Here is an 18473-nt window from a genome sequence, read left to right as displayed (position 1 = left end):
TACAATGCAAGCTTCCGACATTTTGCCAAAGAGTGGGACTTTGTCCACACAATGTCAAGTCCTCACTTTCCACAGTCCAATGATCTAGTGGAAAAATCGGTCCAGACAGTGAAAAGACTGATGTACAAGGCAAAAGACAGTAGAACTGACTTCTACCAGAGCATGCTTGTATACCGCACAACGCCGCTTGAGTGTGGTATGTCACCAGCCCAACTCCTTATGGGACGTCGGCTAAGGTCAAACCTACCCATCCCGGAGAACCTCCTGAAAACAAAAGAGGGGGAGAAAGTGAGGAAGTTCAAAGAGCAACAGAAAGAAAAGCAAAAGTGCTACTATGACAGAGGAACACAAAACCTACCTGAACTCCACACTGGTGACCAAGTAAGGTTCAAAGACAAAACAAACACATGGACTCAGAAGGGAACTGTCCTGAGTGAAGTTCAACCAAGATCATACACCATTCAGACAGATGAGGGTGCTGTTCTGAGAAGAAATTGTCGAGATCTTCTCATGGGACCAGCCACAGCAGGTCAAGAGACTGATACTGTTGAACAACCTGATCACACAGCTGAGAACACATCATCTGAGGCAACAACTCAGATTCAAGGACAATCAATCAGAAAATCCTCAAGACACGTGAAGCCTCCTGAGAGACTCATTGAGCAAATTTAAGGACTATTGTTATAGAAGGAAGTAATGTTATCTTATTCTTTCTTCAAGTTCTAGTGTAGTTACATATTTCATGTGAACACACAAAGCAAGGTTAAAAAACCTTGATCATGATAATGATAATGTAAGTTCATTAAGTGTTACCGTTAAAATGCAGATTAATACAAAGAAAACATGTTGTTAGTTAAAAGTAAAATACTTTTGTTTTAAGAAAGGGAGATGTAATGATATCAGCAAATAGTGATGTTATTTGCCTGTTTGATTATGATGCCTTATCAGCATGTTTGCATGTATTGATTACTTATGCCTGACCAGCAGAGGTCAGGTGACAGAGACAAGCAGTTTGGTTTAGTTTCAGTTTCGTTCTAGATGCATCACTAGCAGGGTGTCTCCTGAAATGCTGTATAAAGAGTTGAACAGACTTTAGATTAAAACTCATTCTCTTTCATAAATGTCTCGTCATTGAACCCACAAAGAAATCAATACAGCCTCCTCCCAAGGGGTCAGGTGGGCTAATGAGGCTGTCCCTCCTCCTGTCCTGGCTCGCTCTCTTTTGTTGTGAGCTCTCTTTTCCTGCAATGAGGGAGACAAGTGCAGGTTGAGTGTGAATGAAGGAGTGAGTGTAGAGATTGCATAGCATAGATACTTAGAAGGAGACAAAGATGGAGTGAGGTTGCAAGACCAAGGGCCCTCCCTGTGTGTTGTCAGTTGTGTTCAAAGCATCAGAGTGATAGGGAGTGTGAGGGCTGCATGGTGGAATAGTTATGTGAATGTGAGCATAGACAGAGAGGGAATGGGTAAGGGTGCATGGATGTCAGTGTCAAGTGGGATGTGGAGGAAGAGATTGCTAAAGCTGAGCGCTGGTGAGGAAAGGCAATGGGGATCAGATTGAGGGTGATGGGAAATTCATACTCACTTTTCCAGTGCGCTGAAGGTCCTGAAATCTTTTCCTGCACTGTATCCAGGTTCTGCGGCTGACTCCCAAGGAGTTGACCCCCTCAGCCACCTGCATCCACACTGCCTTGGTCTGAGTGGGAGGCCTCTTCCTCCCTGATGAAGGGAAAAGCACCTCCCTGTTGGCCCTAGCCCCATCGACTAATGCCTGCTGTGCCGCCTCGTCAAAGCGAGGAGCTGATCTTGCCCTCCCGCTTGTCATTTTTGCTGCAGCTCCCTCACACTGCACAGTCAAGAAGCTTGGCAGTCTGCAGAAGAAGCAAAGCCTGCTGTGGACCTTAAATGCAGCAGCAATGATGACGTCATCGGAGGGGACTTTCAGTCATGAAAAACCCATTTGCAAAGGCTTCCTACACGTTGGAAATCAATTGGCCAATTGAGTTAAAATTGCATCAATCTCCCACATCCATTTAGATTCGTGTGGGAAACACGAAATTCGGAGAACATGACAACAGCCCGCACCTGAGTTAATATCCAACCCGTAGAGTACAATAGTCAAGGTTGCATTTCACCACATACTTTAAAATGGCTGCACAAATTACAACTTGAAAGCTTGCGAGTTTAACATATGCACCTCAGTTAAGTGTATAACTGTGATAAAATGGAGTATTTTGATCATGTTTGCATTTCTTTTACTGTTCCTTGATTTACAATAGCTTATTTTAAAAATGCCACACTTCAAATGAAAGCTGTGCATTCTTTAAAAGCTAATCTTTTGACTAAAGAATCATGCCAGCTACAGAAACACTGACAAAACAATGTATCCGCAACATGTTAATTACAAAGAACTGATGTCTCACCAAAATATTTCCTGCTAACTATTTGCACAGTTGCCCATCAATTATATCTGTCAGGCTGTTACTTGTTTGGCTGGTTTCAATAAATGCTTTCACCTTCTAATCTCATGAGAATTCACTGTTGCGAATTATCTGCAATGAACCACTTTTAGATCAGTGCTCAATCGTGTGCACGCATGGCCCAAAACTACCCACTTAGTCTGGCTGTGGAACACAAAAGTGACAGTGTGGCTTCACATGAATACACCTACATAAATTGCGCAAGCTATATCCTGTTGATTCAGTAAGGAAGCACACAATTATCAGTCTCTCAAAAACATTTGTTCTATCCCAAGTCCTGCCAAAAAAAAACACTTTGAAATAAGCAGTTGTCAGGAGCTAATTCATTAAAGGTTAAGTAGACAAACCACGAGTCTTTTCAAAGTTTATTTTAATAATCTGCTATTACTGCTCACTTCTGTAAACAATCCTATCCACGAATAAACCTGTTGAATACTTCACTTTAGTACAAAACTGCCTGGCTCAGCTGATATTAACCGTCTTCTGATGCAAAATGGAGAGGGGGAAGGCCGATGTGATACCCAAGATTAATGAAAAGGAATGTTGTTTGCTCACATGTTATCCCAGATTACTTGATGCATCAGGTCACATTTCAGTTAATAGGGAGTGAAGGTTTGCCAGTGGAGGTAGATTCTTTATGTTGGACCAGAGAAAAGCACGAGACTAAATTCAAATCATAACGATTAACTTTTCTAACAAAACAAATGTTGGATTTCTGGACTATATCAGGAACATTTGAGCAACAGTTTTTCTCAACATAATACAAGGATTAAGTTTGGACGTAATTCCAGCGTTCTTTGACGCTCTTAGGCCCCACTGTGAACCAAGACGCGATCTCGGAGCAGGGGAGAGAAGTTGTGGCCAGAAAACCTGGAAGAGCGGGTTTCCCCGAACACCCTGGAGTTTCAACCGTAGGGTGTGTTTGAATTTTTTTTGCCCCATTTCCCGCCAGCCAGATTGATAGACTGGCTGGAGATCGGAAAGGCCGGATTGGGGGGGTGTGGGCGGAGGGAGATCGGAAAGGTCGAGGGGGGAGGTTCAGAAAGGCCAGGGGGGTAGGGGGGGCAGTTAAAGGTGGAACAGAGATAAAAACTGAGACACACAGCCTGATTAAAATATTTAAATAAGGGAGCCGCCTCCGTTAACACCAGAAGTGGGGTGGTTCGAAAAGGGTTGGGTTTGTGTTTTAAATTCTTACCATTTTAACTTCCCACCCGTCCTAATATTTGTGGGTTAAAATTTCCCGCTTAACATCTCCATTCCTTGTGTATCGTTTGCTTAGGCTGCCTCGAAGAGCACCTCCTAATTTTCTAAGCCTCATCCATCATCCTTACTACAAGAAACTTTGTGCTATCTGGCACCGACGGGACCGAGCTGCTGCCTTCCCTCAGAACTGCCGGACACTCCAGAGTTAATGGCCCTGAAATTAGGATCGGGAGCTTGCCGCGCGTGCCAGCCCCCGATGTGCACTCACCCTGCGCGCCGACATCTGAAGCCCGGGCCTGCTTGCATTTCCTGTCACAGGCCCGGTTCAGATGTCGGCGCGATGTGCTTACCTGATCCAGCGGCGTAGTTAGTGCGATGTGCCGGCTGGGATCAGGTGAGCACTGTGCAGCCAATCAGGGGAGGGGAAACTCATTCATGAGTTTGACAGTAAGAGCTGTCAAACTCATGAAAACCCCTGGCCCCAAAACACTACTTAAACCTGAAAGAAAATTTAAAAAAACATTACACTACTTAAATGAACAATAAAGAACTCTGAAAAACTATTTTAAACAATAATTTTAAAATTTGAAAAAAAAATTTATATAAAAAATCGGGGCCAAAACTAAACTTACCTGACTGTAAATTCTTTAAAAATAACAAACCTGTGGAAAAAAAAATTCTCAATTGTACTAAAAGCCCACTTACCTGAAAAACTAAGTACTTACGTGTGGTTTTTCAATGCGTAAAGACCGGAGGCCTTCACACACGCGCAGCTCTGAAAAAAAAAAGGAATTTCACTGCGCACGCGCTGCCTCTTAACCCCTTGGGTCAGAGGACAGGAAATGCCGGTTTTCAGTGCATGCGCTGTGCATGCAGAAAACCGGCAATTCCTCCGGGCACACGAGTGAGTACCCCGTCCGTACTCACGCATTGTGCCCGGAATTACTGGGCCAATGTTGAAAGATACGGAGATTCTTATCTCCGTATCTGACAACAAACACTGTAGCTTAGCAACAGCTTCTAAACAGTCGGGTGCAGCTGCAAGTGTCTGTAGCTAAAGCTGTTGCTATAGCTACAGACCTTGCAGTGCTTGACTGGGAGAAAAAAGCAAAGAAAACAAACGAAAAGAATAAAAAACGGCTCCTGATTTTCCAGCTTGCCGGATGGTTCGCCTCCGGATAACTCAAAGTTTCCTGTATATAATAACCCCACTCCAGTTATTAGAATCAGTAGACTATGTTAGAATGTATCTCTTTACAAATTTCTTAATTGTTTTCTTGTCATTTTTCTTTGTTTCTTTCATTCGCTTTACGTTTGATAAATCTAGGGGGTGGCGGGTGGCGCGTGCGCCCAGTCAGTTATGCCCGACTGTTGGTGAGCAGTTCGAATCGCTCCCACGCCCCTGGGTTCTAGACACCGGACTTAGGTACAGGCGGCGATACAGAAAGACTCGAGTAGACAGGTGGTTTGGTGTAAGAAAACCAAGATTTTATTAAAACAGAAACGAAAACACAGTCTTATGAGAAAAAGTACTGGTAGAGAAACAATTACAGGCATATAACACTATAACTATACTTACAGGGAATGGGGAACACACGGCACATCAAGGGAAAAACAATTACTTTAACAATCCCCTTATCCTTATCCCACCTAACTAGATTAAGCTATGAGGGGCCAGGAATTCATGCTCACCAATCCAAAGCAAAACCTGTTGTTGTAGCAATCGCGAATTTTGAGGTTTGGGCTGCTGTCCTTTGGTGTACTCCGTCGCCACGTGGTCTCAGGGCGCGGTGCTGGAGCTGCTGCTGCGACACACCTTTCTTCTCAGCTACTGTCGTCGTCTCGTCACGATGGGTTCTCTTCTTCTTCTCCCTCGGGCGGTCGTCGTCGGTAACGTTGCGTCAATGAGACGATTAGCAGTCTTTACTGTTTAGATTTTACTACCCATCCTTAGAACGCCAACATATTCGTCATGGCGTGGACATTTGCATTACAGTGTTCAACAAGAGGCTTGCCCTCAAGCGCCAGCTTAATTGCGGGGTTCGCCCAACCAACTTAGTCTCACTGTCCTCAGATACTTTCTTCCCCGAGCGTCAGCTTATAACTCGGCACTCGGGTTTTTTAATTAATACATCTTCTGCTGCCCTTCTCTGCTCTTGTTGGGTCTACCTTATTCTTTGTCTCGGTTCATCTCGCCTTGTTTCCTCTGCCCTCTCTCGTGGCCCAGGTGTCCTGGGTGACTTTGGACTCGGGTCTCATTCCACTCCCCTGCTATTGGTATGGATGTCCTTGGTTGCAACTTAATGTGGGGAGCGAGAAGAGAACGCGCCACGAGGCCATGGCTCGAGTGCGAGCGGCGGTAGCCCAAGCAGAGCAAGAGTCAAGCGACCAGAGTCAAGAGACAAGAGACAAGAGAGCAATTGGTACTAAGGGCCTACAGTTATACTCCTTTCGATGGCCCCTGATCTGCGTGCCAAATCAGGTTAGTCCATTGTTTCAATTTTGGCGGGCTGTTTTAAATGATTGTACCAATCTAAAGTAACTGTTTTTAGATGGCCGTTTATCGCACCTAATGGCCTGATGTCCGGGCTGTATTGTCATTAATGCATTCTAATCGGCCTGTCCAGCCTTGATGGCTTCCTTAAGCTGTTTCCGATTATTTATGCGGACAAACTAATGGCCGCCTGTTTAGGCCTAACTGGGTTGATCTGTTCCAATTTGACGAAAATGCATATTCAAATGTTTGCTTAGCTGTCTGGCCCTCCAAACACAAAAGTCCTTTTCACAGAAATGCATTTTAAGTTTCGAATTCCCAAAGCTGCTTGTTCTGTGCTGCAGAGTTCAGGCTTTTAAAATCTTACAGGCTTTTGGTCACGAGGTGCGGACGCCATCTTTGGGTACCCTTTTTAAATTGTCCATAGGGTCCCTTTTATTAATAACCTGGGGGAAATGTGGAAATTTTGCGAATCCTACATAAAGTTTACTTCAAGTTCATTTTACCCCCTTTTTCAAATAACCTGCACATCATGGAATGCCACACAATGATGCCACCATAGCTGCTTCTAGGATAACAGCCACTAATGTGCACAATGATATTTATGTCATAGGTACCACCTGAAAATTGTAAACTGAATGCAAATGAAGGCCATGGAATGAATAACAAAGAGCCCCAATAATAACAGCGGTACCACTTGTGTCTCTTTGTACTCAGGGGAATCCTACCATCCCTGATGCCTCATTTCCACAGAAGCAATGGAAGGTGTTGCCACTTACAAACACTGCAGTGGTTACTTCCCTGATAAATAATTCAGGCTGCCTCGCATGCTAGTTGTTTCCTGGGCGGCTTGGAAGGATAGAATCAGAGAATGGTTAAAGCACGGAAGAAGGCCATTCAGCCCATCGAGCCTGCGCCGGCTCTCTGCAAGAGCGCATCAGCTAGTCCCACTCCCCCGCCCCTTCCCCGTAGCACTGCAAATTTCTTTCCTTCAGATACTTATCCAACTCCCTTTTGAAAGCCAGTAGCATGTAATCTTCCTGCTGTTGTATCCTTCAATTCCATTGGAAAGAGCTCTTTCAAAGTGCTGGCAGGGTCACAACAATGACCCCCCTTCTGTGCTGTAAGATTCTATGATTCTATGATAAAGATAAAGATACTGCAATTATAATTCGGTAATTATACAGCACAACTTGATGGCAACCTGCCTCGTCAAGTGGAGGTGGCGAAGACAGATCTGCTTTGATATATCCATGTATGTACAGGTCCTGGGGTAAGAACATAAGAACATAAGAAATAGGAGTAGGAGTAGGCCATTTGGCCCTTCGAGCCTGCACCACCATTCAATGAGATCGCGGCTGATCTTCTGCCTCAACTCCATTCACAGGCCCTATCGCCATAACCCTTGATGCCTTTACTAGTCAGAAATCTATCAACTTCTGTTTTGAATATACCCAATGACTGAGCCTCCACAGCCCTCTGGGGTAGAGAATTCCAAAGATTCACCACCCTGTGTGTAAAGAAATTTCTTCTCATCTCAGTCCTGAATGGCTTACCCTTTATCTTGAGGTTCTGGACATTGGTTCTAGACTCCTAAGCCAAGGGAAACTTTCTCCCAGCATCCATCCTATCAAACCCTGTAATAATTTTGTATGCTTCAATGAGATCCCCTCTCATTCTTCTGAATTCAAGAGAATACAGGCCTAGTTTACTCAATCTCTTCTCATACAACAGTCCTGCCATCCCAGGAATCAATCTCGTGAACCTTCATTGCACTCCCTCTATGGCAAGTATATCCTTCCTTAGGTAAGGAGACCAACATTTTTTTTTTTATTCATTGATGGGATGTGGGCGTCGCTGGCTAGGCCTGCATTTAGTGCCCATCCCTAATTGCCCTTGAGAAGATGGTGGTGAGCCGCCTTCTTGAACCGCTGCAGTCCATATGGTGTAGGTACACCCACAATGCTGTTAGGAAGGGAGTTCCAGGATTTTGGCCCAGCGACAGTGAAGGAATGGCGATACAGGTCCAAGTCAGGATGGTGTGTGGCTTGGAGGGGAACTTGTAGGTGGTGATGTTCCCATGCGTCTGCTGCCCTTGTCCTTCTAAGTGGCAGAGGTCGCGGGTTTGGAAGGTGCTGTTGAAGGAGCTTTGGCGAGTTGCTGCAGTGCATCTTGTAGATGGTACACACTGCAGCCACAGTGCGCCGGTGGTGGAGGGAGTGAATGTTGAAGGTGGTGGATGGAGTGCCAATCAAGCAGGCTGCTTCATCCTGAATGGTGTCGAGCTTCTTGAGTGTCGTTGGAACTGCACTCATCCAGGCAAGTGCAGAGTATTCCATCACACTCCTGACTTGTGCCTTGTAGATGGTGGAAAGGCTTTGGGGAGTCAGGAGGTGAGACACTCGTCACAGAATTCCCAGCCTCTGGCCTGCTCTTGTAGCCACAATATTTATATGACTGGTCCAGTTCAGTTTCTGATCAATGGTAACCCTAGGATGTTGATAGTGGGGGATTCAGCGATGGTAATGCCATTGAATGTCAAGGGGAGATGGTTAGAGTCTCGCTTGTTGGAGATGGTCATTGCCTGGCACTTGTGTGGTGCGAATGTTACTTGCCACTTGTCAGCCCAAGTCTGAATGTTGTCCAGGTCTTGCTGCATATGGACACGGACTGCGTCAGTATCTGACGAATCTCAAATGATGCTGAACAGTGTGCAACCAGCGAACATCCCCACTTCTGACCTTATGATGGAGGGAAGGTCATTGATGAAACAGCTGAAGATGGTTGGGCCTAGGGCACTGCCCTGAGGAACTCCTGCAGTGATGTCATGTGATTGAGATGGACCTCCAACAACCACAGCCAACTTCCTTTGTGCTAGGTATGATTCCAACCAATGGAGAGTTTTCCCTTTGATTCCCATTGACTTCAGTTTTGCTAGGGCTCCTTGATGCCACACTCGATCAAATGCTGCCTTGATGTCAAGGGCAGTCACTCTCACCTCACCTCTTGAGTTCAGCTCTTTTGTACATGTTTGGACCAAGGCTGTAATGAGATCAGGAGCTGAGTGGCCCTGGCGGAACCCAAACTGGGCGTCAGTTAGCAGGATATTGCTGAGTAAGTGCCGCTTGATAGCACTGTCGATGACACCTTCCATCACTTTGCTGATGGTTGAGAGTAGACTGATGGGACGGTAATTGGCTGGGTCGGATTTGTCCTGCTTTTTGTAGACAGGACATACTTGGGCAATTTTCCACATTGCCGGGTAGATGCCAGTGTTGTAGCTGTACTGGAACAGCTTGGCTAGGGGTGCAGCTAGTTCTGGAGCACAAGTCTTCAGTACTATTGCCGGAATGTTGTCAGGGCCCATAGCCTTTGCAGTATCCAGTGTCTTCAGCCATTTCTTGACATCACGTGGAGTGAATTGAATGGGCTGAAGACTGGCACCTGTGATGCTGGGGACCTCAGGAGGAGGCCGAGATGGATCATCCACTCGGCACTTCTGGCTGAAGATAGTTGCAAATGCTTCAGCCTTGTCTTTTGCACTCACGTGCTGGGCTCCACCATCATTGAGGGTGGGGCTATTTTTGGAGCCTCCTCCTCCTGTTAACTGTTTAATTGTCCACCACCACTCACGACTGGATGTGGCAGGACTGCAGAGCTTTGATTTGATCCGATGGTTGTGAGGTTGCTTAGCTCTGTCTATCGCATGTTGCTTCCGTTGTTTGGCATGCAAGTAGTCCTGTGTTGTAGCCTCACCAGGTTGACACCTCATTTTTCGGTATGCCTGGTGCTGTTCCCGGCATGCTCTCCTGCACTCTTCGTTAAACCAGGGTTGATCTCCCGGCTTGATGGTAATGGTAGAGTGAGGGATATGCCGGGCCATGAGGTTACAGATTGTGGTTGAATACAATTATGCTGCTGCTGATGGCCCACAGCGCCTCATGGATGCCCAGTTTTGAGTTGCTAGATCTGTTTGAAATCTGTCCCATTTAGCACGGTGGTAGTGCCACACAACACAGTGGAGGGTATCCTCAACATGAAGACGGGACTTCGTCTCCACAAGGACTGTGCGGTGGTCACTTCCTCCAATGCTGTCATGGACAGATGCATCTGCAACAGGTAGATTGGTGAGGACGAGATCAAGTAGGTTTTTCCCTCTTGTTGGTTCCCTCACCACCTGTCGCAGACCCAGTCTGGCAGCTATGTCGTTTAGGACTCGGCCAGCTCGGTCAGTTGTGGTGCTACCGAGCCACTCTTGGTGATGGACATGGAAGTCCCCCACCCAGAGGACATTTTGTGCCCTTGCTACTCTCAGTGCTTCTTCCAATTGGTGTTCAACATGAAGGAGTACTGATTCATCAGCTGAGGGAGGGCGGTAGGTGGTAATTAGCAGGAGGTTTCCTTGCCCATGTTTGACTTGATGCCATGAGACCTCATGGGGCCCTGAGTCAATGTTGAGGACTCTAGGTACACAGTACTCTAGGTGTGGTCTCACCAAGGCCCAATATAATTGGAGTAAGACTTCTTTACTCCTGTACTCAAATCCTCTTGTAATGAAGGCCAGCATACCAGTTGCCTTCCTAATGGCTTGCTGCACCTGCACATTCACTTTCAGTGACTCATGTACAAGGACACCCAGGTCCCTTTGAGCATCTGCATTCCCCAATCTTTCACCATTTAGGAAATACTCTGCCTTTCTGTTTTTTCTACCAAAGTGGATAACTTCACATTTATCCACGTTATATTCCATCTGCCATGTCCTCGCTCACTCACTGAGCCTGTCAAGATCCCTTTGAAGCCTCTTCACATCCTCTTCGCAACTGACACTACCACCTAGCTTTGTATCATCAGTAAATTTGGAAATGTTACATTTAGTCCCCTCATCCAAATCATTAATATAGATTGTGACTAGCTGGGGCCCAAGCACCGATCCTTGCGTTACCCCACTAGTCACAGCCTGCCATCCTGAAAAAGACCCGTTTATCCCTACTCTTTGTTTTCTGCCTGTCAACCAATTCTCAATCCATGCTAGTATATTACCTCCAATTCCATGTGCCCTAATTTTTTTCACCAACCTCTTGTGTGGGACCTTATCGAAGGCCTTCTGAAAATCCAGATACACCACATCTACCGGTTCCCCTTTATCTACTCCATTAGTTACATCCTCAAAGAACTCAAACAGGATTTCCCTTTCATAAATCCATGTTGGTTCTGCCCAATCTTACTATTAGTTTCTAAGTGCCCAGTTATTGCATCCTTTATAATAGATTCCAGCATTTTCCCAACTACTGATGTGAGGCGAACAGGTCTGTAGTTCCCCGTTTTCTCTCTCCCTCCTTTCTTAAATAGCGGGGTTACATTTGCTGTCCTCCAACCTGCAGGAACCGTTCCAGAATCTATAGAATTTTGGAAGATGACAACCAATGCATCCACTATTCCAATGGCCACCTCTTTCAAAACCCTAGGATGTAAGTCATCTGGTCCTTGGGATTTATTGACTTTTAGTCCCATTAATTTTGCTAGTACTGTTTTTTTACTAATAATAATTTCTTTAAGTTCCTCATTCTTGTCACACCCTTGGTTTTCTCGTATTTCTGGGAGGTTTTTTGTGTCTTCCTCCGTGAAGACAGAAACAAAGTATTTATTTAATTTCCCTACCATTTCCTCATTCCCCATTATAAATTCTCCCGTCTCTGACTGTAAAGGACCTACATTTACCTTCGCCAGTCTTTTCCTTTTCACATACCTATAGAAGCTTTTACAATCCGTTTTTATATTTTTCGCTAGTTTGTGCTCATATTCCATTTTCCCTTTCTTTATCAATTTCTTGGTCCCCCTTTGCTGATTTCTAAAAAGATCCCAATCCTCAGGCTGACTGCTTTTTCTGGCAACTTTATAAGTTCCCTCCTTTGACTTAATGCTAGCTTTAATTTCTTTTGTTAGCCATGGTTGGATCACTAGTCCTTTTGGGTTTTTATGCCCTAGAGAATATATGTTTGTTGCAAATTATGCATTATTTCCTTGAATGTTAGCCATTGTATGTCCACCCTCATACCTTTTAGTGTAGTCTCCCAATCTACCATGGCCAACTTGTCCCTCATACCCTTGTAGTTTCCTCTGTTTAGATTGAAGACCTTAGTTTCAGATTGGACTACATCACTCTCAAACTTAATGTAAAATTCAATCATATTATGGTCACTTGTCCCTAAGATTATTGATTAGCCCTTTCTCATTACACAGTACCAGATCCAGAATAGCCTGTTCCCTGGTTGGTTCCTCCACATACTGATCCAGGAAACCATCTCGCATGCATTCCAAGAATTCAACCTCCACACCATTAGTGGTAATTTGATCTGCCCAGTCAATATGTAGATTAAAGTCCCCCATGATTACCGTATTGCCCTTGTTACATGCACTTCTAATCTCTTGATTGATACTGTGCCCTACATCACCATTACTGTTTGGTGGCCTATACACAACTCCTACCAATGTTTTCCGCCCTTTGCTGTTTCTTAGCTCCACCCAAACTGATTCCAGTTCTACATCATGATTTGCCAAGCCAAGATCATTTATCTCTGCCGTACCGATCTCATCCCTTATTAACAGCGCTACGCCACCTCCTTTTCCTTTTTGTCTATCCTTCCTAAATCTTGAGTACCCTGGAACATTCAGTTCCCAGCTTTGGTTACCCTGCACCCATGTCTCTGTAATGGCAATTACATCATACCCATTTACTTCTATTAGTGCCATTAATTCATCCACCTTGCTGTGAATGCTACGTGCATTTAGATAAAGTGCCTTCAACTTTGCCTGTTTAATATTTTTCTGCACTTTGACCCTCTTTACTGTTGGTACTGATGGGTATGACAAACACACCCAGAAGAATGTTGCACCTATATTTGTTGACCCGTCACAAACTCATCTTCCTCATCTCAATTATGCAGCAGGGTTCAGAAGGCTGAAAGAAACACCCATCCTCAGCATGATGCAAGGTGCAATGTCAAAGTCAGCAGCAATCAAGAATAATGAAACAAAGTATTGTCGGAAGAAAAAAAAATGAAAGTGCAAGAATGGAGGAGTACCCAATAAAACCAAATAGAACAAAACAAACAGGAAAAAAAAATTAAGAATTAAAAACTGACTTGCTGCCTTGAAGTCTGTTTCAGCAGACCAGGTTCTGCAACTCTTGTGCACCCCATTGTTGCAGGCTAGGATCACTTTGTAGATGTAAAATTCAATGGCCCCAACTGTAAAAGAGGATTTTAAATGAGGCCGCACATATTTAGTGGTGCAGCTTCGTTGTTCAAACCTTAATCACCTGTTGGCAAAATCGAGTGCCCTGGAAATCAGTTGCAGGAGATCAGGAACATGGGCCCAGAAATTCGGGTCGGGGGCTTCCCGCGGGTGCAAGCCCCCGACCTGCACTTATCTTGCGCGACGGCAGTTGAGCTGTAGGGCCCCGTGGAATTCCGCTCCGGGGCCTGGCCCAGCTGCCGGTGCGCTGTGCTTGCGTGTCCCAGGGGCGTAGTTAGTGCGATGCGTCCCCTGGGATCACGTGAGCCATGGGCAGCCAATCGGAGGAGGGAAAAGCCCATTCATAAGATTGACAGGAAGACCTGTCTAAACTTATACTACGGGCCTCAAAATAACATTAAACCTTCAAATAAAAAAATTTTTTAATCACACTTTTTCAATAAACTACAAATTACATTAAATAACTATTTTAAACAATAATTTAAATTTTTGAAAAAAATAATTTTATAAAAAAATGGGGCTAAAAATAAACTTACCTTGCTTTAAAGTATTTAAAAATAATAACTTACCTTACGCCTGCTTTTTAAATGTGTAAATCCTACAGGCTTAACCTCGCGTGAAAACCTGCAAAAAAAAACTAAGTTCAAAGTGCACGTGCAGCCTCCCCTGCGCGCGCGTTCGACCTCTGAACCCCTTCGTTCAGAGGATCGGAAGTGCCGGTTTCCCGCGCATGCGCATGCGCAGTGCATACAGGAAACCCGCACTTCATTTCGGCCTACGGGTGAGTACCCCGTGTGTACTCACCCGTGGAGAGCCGAATTTCTGGGCCATTATTTTCTGACTTGAGAGCACTGTGTGCAAAATCACAGCATGCAGCCTCACATAATTTACTTTTTAACATTGTATATTAATCCACTTCATAGTTTTCATCTGACATTTGATACAGTGTATTAATCTGTTCCATGTTTTGTACCTGACACTTGCGCAATCTGATCAGCAGAGGTCAGAAGTGAGAGAGTGATGTGCAGTGACCAGTTAATGCAGGCTGTGCTGTGAAGTGGTTTCAGCGTTAGGTCTGATCTACTGTGAACTATTTGTCTCCTGAGTCTTTGTTCGTTACAATGAGTACAATACGTGCATTAGTGAGATTAGTCTAAAAGTTTTTTAATCGTTTCAATTACAAAAATATATTAAACTTGTTATACCAGCTCCACAAGCATCTGTCACCTAGCAATTTGAGAGATGTTAACAGAAGGGGATAATTATAGATTGCTTTCATCAGAATAGTTGTCTCTAGCTTTGTTGCAGATGTACCCTTGTGGAAATTATTACGTAATCTTTAGCAATACGTTAATTACAGTTTTGGAAGCCAAATAATGTTTTGCTGGCATACTATTTTGAAATAATTTAAATGTTGTAAATGGCTTTACCTAAAGAAGTTTCATTTTCTTGAACTGATTTGTCACAAAGATTTCTTGTTTTGCAACCTTCAGCTGTGCAAAAACAGCAATCGTCATGTCAGCTGAAAACAAAAAAAACCCCGTGCTTGAATTTAACCTTATTCAAAGCAAGCTGTTATGGACAAGATTTAACAGTTGAACTCCTGTAATGGAAATGCACTCGTGGGAATGCAGGGTAACACATAAAGAGAAGCATCGCACAAGTGGAAGGCACAGTGTGCACTTGTTTATGATGCCAAGTGTACTGTTGCTACAGCTTGAAATGTCTCCAGCTGTGGAACATCCCAGTGCCAATGAAGCAACCTTACTATTAATTTTTGCTTTCCAGTTTTCCAGGATTTAAAAGATCAGAGGCTTTTGCAGTAACCGCACTATTATCAAGAGTTTCAGTCCTTTATACAAAATGTACCCTGACCTGTGCTTCTTTCATTTACTAAGTCATGAAACTTATGACAGCTTTTATTAAACCATTCCCCAATAAAGGCAAAGCAAGTATACATAATGTTTTTGCACAATGTACAGTAGTACTTCATCCTAATACTGTAGAAATTAACAGCAGGCAACAGATATTTAGAAAGGACAAATCCTATCAACGGCCATTTCAACAAAGCTAAAATTGCTTATGACGCAAGCCTGATTTGATAAAATCTTAATGAACATGAACAGTCTTATACATTTCATGCATCACCAACTAAAAATTCTCAGCTCAGCTTTAGTAAATATACACCCAAACTACCATACTGCTGCTCCCAGAGAATACAGAATCAATATGAACTTCTTAGAATAGGAAAAGAAACTTTGGGGAAAAAAGAAAAGGAAAACAGTAACGTACGTATCACAGCAGTGGGAATGTGGGCCTGCTCAGGGACCACTAAGGAGGCTTTGATCATCACTACATACCTCCGAGTAGTGAAAGCTATCTGTGATGACCTTGAGTACTACACTGGAACCTCTGCACACACTTGGTTTTAAAGTAGATAAGACTGCCACTAACTGATGCTTAACAGTACACTTAATAAATATTTACCTTAAAGCTGCTGTAGAATCAATTTTCCTCTATCCATAGTCCAAGATGCTCTCCTTCCTCCTGCAGTTCTGCTCCTATAGATATATGTTGTAATTTATAGCCCCACAAATGTAAAATCCATCTGAAAGTTATGCTAAGCTCTGCAACTGTGATTCGTGCTCCTGAGTGAGAAATAAACATTTCCGCATGAATGAATACATTTTATGTTAGATTGTGTTGCCAACACCCATTTTCTAAGAATCTGCAATTGGGCAGATGTTGTAAATGGGTGTAGTGTACAGAATTAACCTTTGAATTATCAGTCAAAGTTTTGCTTGTATTAACAAATTGAATTCCTTTTTTATTTGGCAAGGCACTGAGCTGCAGTATATTTGTAGAGATTGCAAAAAATTAGTTCTGTGCCCCGCCACAGCTCTGAAACAGCCCTAATCAAATGATATTCTCTAACTATAATGATGGTGCACTCTCTCTCCTGATGGTGTGCTTTTCACTCTCTCTGCAGCATTTGACACGGTCAAGCACGCCATCTTCTTCCAATGCCTCCCCTCCGTTGTCCAGCTGAGAGGGACTGCTTTTGCATGGTTCCAAGATTATGTATCCAATCACAGCCAGAGAATCTCTGTGAATGACTTCTCTTCTCACCCCGACACCATTAGGAACATAGGAACAGGAGTAGGCCATTCAGCCCCTCGAGCCTGTTCCGCCATTCAATGAGATCATAGCTGATCTGTGATCTAACTCCAACCCACCTTTGGCCCATATCCCTTAATACCTTTGGTTAACAAAAATCTATCAATCTCAGATTTAAAATTAACAAGTGCTCTAGCATCAATTGCCATTTGCAGAAGAGCGTTCCAAACTTGTACCACTTTTTGTGTGTAGAAGTGTTTCCTAATTTCACTCCTGAAAGGGCTGGCTCTAATTTATGCCCTCTATTCCTAGAATCCCCAATAAGAGGAAATAGTTTCTCTCTATCTATTCTATCTGTTCCTCTTAATATCCTGAAAACTTCGATCAGATCAACCCTTAACCTTCTAAATTCTAGGGAATACAACCCTAATTTCTGTAATCTCTCCTCGTAACTTCACAAATCCATGCTGGCTATCGCTGATCAACTGAAAATTTGAGAAGTGTTCAGTCATCCTATCCTTAATTATAGACTCTAGCAATTTCCTGACAACAGATGTTAGGCTAACTGGTCTATAATTCCATGGTTTCCCTCTCTCGCCATTCTGAAAAAGCGGAGCGACATGCACAATTTTCCAATCTAAAGGGACGGTTCCTGAATCTAGAGAACTTTGGAAGAGTTTGAAGAGAAAAAGATTGGGTGAAGTCAAGCGTAGGTCCCTTGCAGTCAGAATCAGGGGAATTTATAATGGGGAACAAAGAAATGGCAGACCAATTAAATACATACTTTGGTTCTGTCTTCACAAAGGAGGACACAAATAACTTCCCACAGATGTCGGGGAACATAGGGTCTAATGAGAGGGAGGAACTGAATGAAATCAGTATTTGTAGGGAAATGGTGTTAGGGAAATTGACGGGATTGAAGGCTGATAAATCCCCAGGGCCTGATAATCTACATCCTAGGGTACTTAAAGAAGTGGCCCTAGAAATAATAGATGCATTGCTGGTCATCTTCCAAAATTCTATAGACTCTGGAACAGTTCCCATGGATTGAAGGGTAGCTAATGTAACCCCACTATTCAAAAAAGGTGGCAGAGAGAAAACGGGGAATTGTAAGCCTGACATCGGTAGTGGGGAAAATGCTAGAGTCCATTATAAAAGATGTAATAGCAGAGCACTTGGAAAACAGCGACAGGATCAGACAAAGTCAACATGGATTTACAAAAGGTAAATCGTGCTTGACTAATCGACTGGAATTTTTTGAGGATGTAACTGGCAGAATAGATAAGGGAGAACCAGTGGATGTGGTGCATTTGGGCTTTCAGAAGGCTTTTGATAAGGTCCCGCATAAGTGATTAGCGTGTGTTAAAGCACATGGGATTGGGGGTAAGGTACTGACTTGGATAGAGAGCTGGTTGGCAGACAGGAAGCAAAGAGTTGGAATAAACGGGTCTTTTTCCGAGTGGCAGGCAGTGACTAGTGGGGTACCGCAGGGATCGGTCCTTGGACCCCAGCTATTCACAATATATAGTAATGATCTAGACGAGGGAACTAGATGTAATATCTCCAAGTTTGCAGACAACACGAAACTGGGTGGGCGTGTGTGCTGTGAGGAGGATGCCAAGAAACTCCAGTATGATTTGGACAGGTTGGGTGATTATACTGCATCTGCCATGCATCTGCCCAATGTGGATAAATGCAATGTTATCCATTTTGGTGGCGAAAACAGGAAGGCAGATTATTATCTTAACGGCAATAGATTGGGAGAAGGGGAAGTGAAACGAGACCTGGGTGTCCTTGTGCACCAGTCACTGAAGGTAAGCATACAGGTGCAACAGGCGGTTAAGAAGGCAAATGGTATGTTGGCCTTCATAGCGAGAGGAAGAGAGTACGGGAGCAAGGATGTCTTGCTGCAGTTGTACAGA

The 18473-nt window shown here is 44.0% G+C and overlaps 1 protein-coding gene across 14 annotated transcripts in view; it reads right to left on the bottom strand.

Annotated features, from left to right (window-relative positions):
• chl1b (cell adhesion molecule L1-like b) overlaps positions 1–18473 on the bottom strand; it is a 1240677-nt gene that overhangs the window by 835019 nt on the left and 387185 nt on the right. Inside the window, exon 1 of one of the 14 annotated variants that reach the window (XM_086001401.1) lies at positions 15922–16134. The exons of the other annotated variants lie outside the window; for them this stretch is intronic. The gene's annotated coding sequence lies outside the window, so the exon portion shown is untranslated. Of the gene's footprint in view, positions 1–15921; positions 16135–18473 lie in introns of those variants that run through there. 14 annotated transcript variants of the gene reach the window in all.

Source organism: Somniosus microcephalus, chromosome 11 (genome assembly GCF_052327205.1).
Source record: "Somniosus microcephalus isolate GS21.2 chromosome 11, FLI_Smic_1.0, whole genome shotgun sequence".
Taxonomy (NCBI): Eukaryota; Metazoa; Chordata; class Chondrichthyes; order Squaliformes; family Somniosidae; genus Somniosus; species Somniosus microcephalus.
The sequence above is the reverse complement of the archived record's forward strand: the minus strand, read 5'-3'. Positions and strand labels throughout refer to the sequence as shown.